This window comes from Venturia canescens, chromosome 8, assembly GCF_019457755.1.
Source record: "Venturia canescens isolate UGA chromosome 8, ASM1945775v1, whole genome shotgun sequence".
In the NCBI taxonomy this organism is placed as follows: Eukaryota; Metazoa; Arthropoda; class Insecta; order Hymenoptera; family Ichneumonidae; genus Venturia; species Venturia canescens.
In genome coordinates, this window is record NC_057428.1 from 8,072,332 (window position 1) to 8,078,331 (window position 6,000).

General features: G+C 41.8%; 1 protein-coding gene across 1 annotated transcript in view; it reads right to left on the minus strand.

Moving 5' to 3' along the window:
- Window positions 1-4,775, minus strand: part of LOC122414838 (mucin-12) — a 413,778-nt gene extending 409,003 nt beyond the window's left edge. Inside the window, exon 1 of the mRNA XM_043426441.1 lies at window positions 4,505-4,775. The gene's annotated coding sequence lies outside the window, so the exon portion shown is untranslated. The remainder of the gene's footprint in view (window positions 1-4,504) is intronic.
- Window positions 4,776-6,000: the final 1,225 nt, after the last annotated feature.

The window sequence follows — 6,000 nt, forward strand, 5'->3', positions numbered from 1 at the left end:
GGGATACCTAAGGAAATATTGAACTTTTCAGAAGTTTGGGAAGCTCTGTCTATTTTTTACTTCCAAAACCTAAGAAATGTACTGAAATTTTGTTCAATTTTCAAAAAAAAAAAAAAAAAAAATCCGAGGCAAAACGGGGTACCCCTCAAAAACTCATGAAATTTTTTTTACTATGATTTTAATTCAATGCACCTTGGGTGTATTTTACACCCGTTACCGAGTACTTCCGACTTACCGCTGTAAGCGTTGAAAGCGATCTCAGCGCTTACAGCGCTCAAACGTAAGTCGAGCGCACGCTGTGAGCGCTCTCAGCGCTTACAACGCTCTAACGTACGTCGAACGCACCCTCTGTAATTCAATTCAAAATGAATGATATGAATAATAACGAAGATTGCCAATGTTTATTTTGTAAAAAATTTGTATTCATTGTCCACTGAATCATGGATTGAGTGCCAAAATTGTGCAGAGTGGGCACATGATTCATGTGCGGGTGTAACCGCAAACATATATCTGCGATTACTGTCGTAGACAGTAATCTGCGAGGCAGTAATCGCAGATTTACAAATACTTTTTGTATATCTGTGCAAAAACGTTTTCATTTTAAAAGTGATGCAAAAAAAGAGAATTTGAAAAAAAACAAATTTAAAAAAAAAATCAAAATCCAAAAAAAAAACAAGATATTTTGGAAAAAATACGTTTCATGTTCTTTTCGGACTAGAATAAAAATTAAAAAAAAAAAAAAGACAAAAAATTCCCCTCATTTTTCGGGTATCCCGTTTTGCCCCGGTCTCCCCTACATCCAAGAATAATAAAAAACTATGCGGTCGCGATCTATCTAATGAAAACGTAATCCGAATTATTGAAATTTCCATTAATTAAGACAAAAAAAACCTGAAACGAAGATTTGTGAAAATATTTTCATATTTAGACGTTACAAAAAAAGAAACTGATTATTGAATTATTGCTCAAATAGATGAGCGAATGATATGAGACAGGGCGTTTCTTCACCTAACTTGACCACCTTAAATTTCTCGGTAATTATCGATGTCACAAAAATATGTTCAAGACAAAAGTTGCACGGTGCGAAGGGGATCATCGAATGGGGCCAATTTTTATTTTTTTTTCTATTTCGGTGGAGGCACTGATACACAGTGAAGGTCGCCTCCACTTTTTCAAATGGAATGGTATATTTTTTTCAACCATTTTGACATCTCACATGTGCTCAGCGGCAACTAATTATGCTTGGAAACAATTCGTCCATAGCAACGGATAAACAAAACCATGGCAACGAATAGAGGTTACATTTTCAAGATGTCTTGCAGTAATTGATCCACATTTACGTAGAACCTTTTGTCTCTTTATTTTTACTTCATTTTTTAAATGTCTCCATAGAAAGAAATCAAGTGGCGTGAGATCTGTTGATGGCGCTGGCCAAAGAAATTTTGCACTACGTCCTGACCAACCACTGGGAAAATTTCTGCCCAATCACTGCCAGAATTAACAAAAAACATGCGAATAAGGGTTCCACGTGAATGTAGATCAATTACTGTAGATCAGCTTGAAAATATTCAGCAGGAATTTATTTACCTCCTTTTTTACCGCCTAAAAATGTATTCAGGTTAATGGTGCACATTTTGAAAATCTCTTGAAATAAAATTTAAATCTGAAAATATTTTTGATATTGATTCGGTTTTGATCGATACTGATCTCGTATTACCTTGAACGACTTTGACCCTTGAATATTTTTATAAAGTTTACGATGCCCTACGAGATGGTTGAAAAAAAAGTACCTTCCTATTGAATAAAGTGAACGTGACCTTCATTGTGAGTCAGCGCCCGGACAGAAATAAAATAAAATTGATCGCATTTAATGACCCCCTTCGCCCGTACAGCTTTTATCCGGAACATTTTTTTGCGACGCCAAAACTTATCGAGATATTTGAGGTGGTCAGGTGAGGTAAAACACCCTGTATATATGAATACCTGTGAGCAAACAAACGCATAAATACTCCTAAAAAGGAGAAGTAAGCTTTGAAGATGCTCCAATTATCGCAATGTCTCTTTGCGTTTAACCGATTGACTAAAACTGTTCTGCTATCGCGCATGAATCGTCGATCTCACTCGCACGCTTGGAGCCAAACTCGAGAAAAGTTTAACGCGCGGTGACGGCGCGCACGCCTCGAACTCGACGGGATGGGGAAATCGGGCGAAGGTGGTTGATTCTACTCGTCGCTCTATATCCGTGTGTACGCTCCGAATACAGCTAGACATTCTCAAATATATAGAATACGCGGAGATGCAGCTGTGATAGTTTGATTCGCGCTGGCGCACGACAATTTCTAAAGGGGGAAGAGGATCGTAAGGGGTTGTAAAAGAGAGGGAGATGAAAACTCACGAGGCGTGCGACCTAAAGCTTCGAGCTTGTGGATTCCCGACGTGCTCTTCGTCGAATAAAAAAGTTTCGAGGTCCCCGCTATGTATTATTTTGCTCTACGTATATGATTATACATGTACGCACGCGCGCGCGCGCGCGCCTGTATGTGTGTGTGTGTATGCGTGTATGAGGGAAGCTTTCGAACTCCCCTTATTGCCCTACGACACCTTAACCACGCTCGTCACCCGACACAAAATCAACCCCCGACCCCTCCCCCCGAAATCACAAGGACTCGGAAAACTCTTGCGCGCATGATCCAACATGGTAGCCCACGTAAATCTTTCGAGTTATTTGTATAACTGTATATTCATTTTAATAAATTTCGGACAAACTTCCATACCCCAACACTCTACCACTGTTTCAAATACACCTCCATAGTCGTTCACGATGATTTTCCAGACACTGCTGAGAAACACACTCAATCAAGAATACTGCTTATTCTCGGCTCGAAATTTTCGATTGTACACATGCTTTTTTTCTGTAAGCTCCCCCTCGCCACGTGGTTTCGAAAAAATTCCTCAATTCTCCAAAATCGGATATGCGAGTGGAGATGAAAATGGAATCCAACGTCAATGCAGATATCGGAGCCCATTTGTAAAATAAAGAATGTTGTGCAACCGTGGCGTAGAAAAAAAAGTTGGTGGAATTACGATTTTTTTTTAGAGATTTCACGACCCCGACGAACTGCAACAAAGTGTTGGTCAATTTAAGGGATTCATTGACAAAATGAAGAAGAAAAATTGTCCGTATATATAAATATGCGTGTATTGATGCACGGAGCGTTTGGCGCGTGGCATTAAAGAGAAAAGTTGGCTGAATGTGGGTCCAGGACGAGTCGAAAATTATGAATAGGGAGTAAGGTTAGTTCATGAGAACAAAGGAAATGCAAGTTCTCTTGGCTCAAGATTCTTAGAAGTAGGGAGTTCCGTGTATGCACCGACAAAATCTACTTAAGTCATCGAGTGACCTTCTTCTGTGTTTAGATTCATTTAACATGTAAACTTGGAGAGGAAATCTCGCGGAAAGCTTATACACGGTCACCGCGAGAGGTAGCGTACGGAAGCAGCGAGAGAGAGAGAGAGAGAGAGAGAGAGAGAGAGAGAGAGAGTACGCGAAAAGTAGAGATGAGAGAGGGGAGAGAGTAAAGAAAGAGGGAAGAAGAGGAAAAGATTGTGAAGAGACTCAGCCGGCAGCCGCGTGCCGGCTGATGCTAACTCTGTGTGTGCCAGACCCTCGTGGGAGTAAGAGCTAAGGGAAATCAATATCTCACTAGGGGTTGAGAGGGTATGCCGGTAGACACGAGCGAGGGAGAAGACGACGAGCGAGTATGATAATGGAATGGTAACGTGTGAAAAAGTGAGAGAGAATGATTTCCCAAGCATTCCGCTTTTCTTCCTGGCTCTTCGTGAAAACGCTTTCGTTATTGGAGGGGATGAAAGCGTGTATGCGAAAAGGAAAGAGGAAGAGGGATACAGAGAGGGTAAGAGAGTGTGTAGCATGATTCGTACAACGATGAGGAGGGAAACGCGCGCAAGCTCAGAAAGACGAAGCAACTTGTCTATCGCCACCAACACAAACATTGTAAAGCTGGACGGATACACATCACGGGTAAGGAGCGCCCTCTACAACTTTTGCCAGTTCGTATTTCCGCAGCTGGAACGATAGAGTGGAGGGAGAAAAAGCCGGGCAGAGGAGCAGCGGACGCGAAGGGGGAATTATCTTCTCTGTTATTCTCTACTCTGTTGCTGCTCCACACGTATACCAGCGCTCCAACCCCCACTTTCAATCTCTCACTCCCCCGTGTAGTCTTTCTCGTCAAACTACCCGTAAACTTGTTGTAAAGTGATCCCCGCTATCGAAACAATCTTGTCGCCTGATCTTCACTGACTCTTACTACTTCCGCGCTCTCTAATGCAATTATGCGATTGCAGTTTTTTTAGTGAAAACCTCCTACCCATTTCTCAGCTGCACCAACTTGTTTACTTCCAGTTTCAGGTTATTTATGCCGAGTACCTTCAACGGAACGTAAAAACAACTTTACGAAAGTTACGAAAAAAGTTTTGTCATTACTTTGTATATGCGGGGACTTTAATCAAGATGCTCGTTTTTATCCCACGTGGTCCTTCTGATAACTCTGCTAATGTCTCGTATCACTTGTTTCCTTGGTATTTCATACGTTTTTTTCTATTAACCTCCCTCCCTCCATCCTGGCTTAGGAAGGGTGAAGGACAACATAATTCACGATTCATTCACTCGATGGATGCTCGTTTATTCGCACTGCTATTCTTTTTCTGAAGAGGGGTACGAAATCACGTGAGAAGAAAAATTTTTCACCGCTCGCCCGGCTCGCTCCAACCGTTGCGGCCGCTTAGCGGGAACTGCCGCACGCTCCCGCTCAACCAGCAACTCGAACCCCGAGTCGCACGCGAGTTTTTCACCCCTCTTCATCCCTCTTTTCCCTTCACCAAACCTCGCGGCACCGCACTATCACTTGCGCCTGCCTCCATATACAGTTATCGTTGTTCTTCTCCCTCTGGCTCACTCTCGGCCTCACTTGCTATTTTCAATCCCCTCTTGCCTCCCTCTTCGACACTCATTCCCTACCAGTGCACGTTTTCCTATACCAGGCTGGCCAAGAGTCGAGAAACTCCCGATGAAACTTTGCCCGGCTCCGAGAACCCTCACCAACTTCTTCCTCGAACGTCGCCTTTTGCAACGCGATCTTCTCTCTCGCTCTGTCGTTCGAGCAAATCTTTTCCTATACCACGAAGGAGGTTCAAACAAGCTCAAAGGGATGAGGCAACTCGTCCCACTCTCTCCTCGAATACTTTCTTCAACTGCAACGAGCGTTCCAATATTTTCATATCCCTTTATTACATTCCACACAATCGGACAATACTCCTATGGAATGTTTTATACCAGCTACGGAATGAATCACAGAGAGTTCTCCCGATAGAAAATTATTCAATTGGAAACTTTGGTTAATCAAATTTATATCTTTGAATCAGTTTCAAAGAATTAATACGAATCAATCAATTATTACCATAGGATTTGTCGAAAATTTGTGACCGCGCCAAAAGATTTTTCATACATTTTCATACATAAAACCGGTCAAATGGCCATTTTTAAGTAGATGATACATTTCTTGGGAATATGATTCTCTGACAGTCTATTTTGAATGACAGTGTGGTACAGAACTGTCAAGTGGTAATCCGAAAATTATTGTTATGTCCATTACCGTTTAAAAAATATTGCAGCACCGATCAGTAACGTGATTGAAAATTATTGTTTTGTTTAAACCAGAAACTAGTCATGTAGCCATTGATCGCCTAAATATTACTCTTTTATGTTGACAATACTGTGTCAAAAAACTCGGAGGGACTATATTTGCTTGTTAAAACAATGATTCCAAAGTGGTCGTAGCGCTTCAATTTGGATCACAGTGGAGTTATTCGTGCGTGCGTGTGTGTGCGCGCGCGGAAAGAGAGAGGTGGAAAGAAATCTTTTCGAAGCCACTGTCTCATGGAAGAGTGGAGAAATCCAAAGCTCGTGTAACATTACTCTCA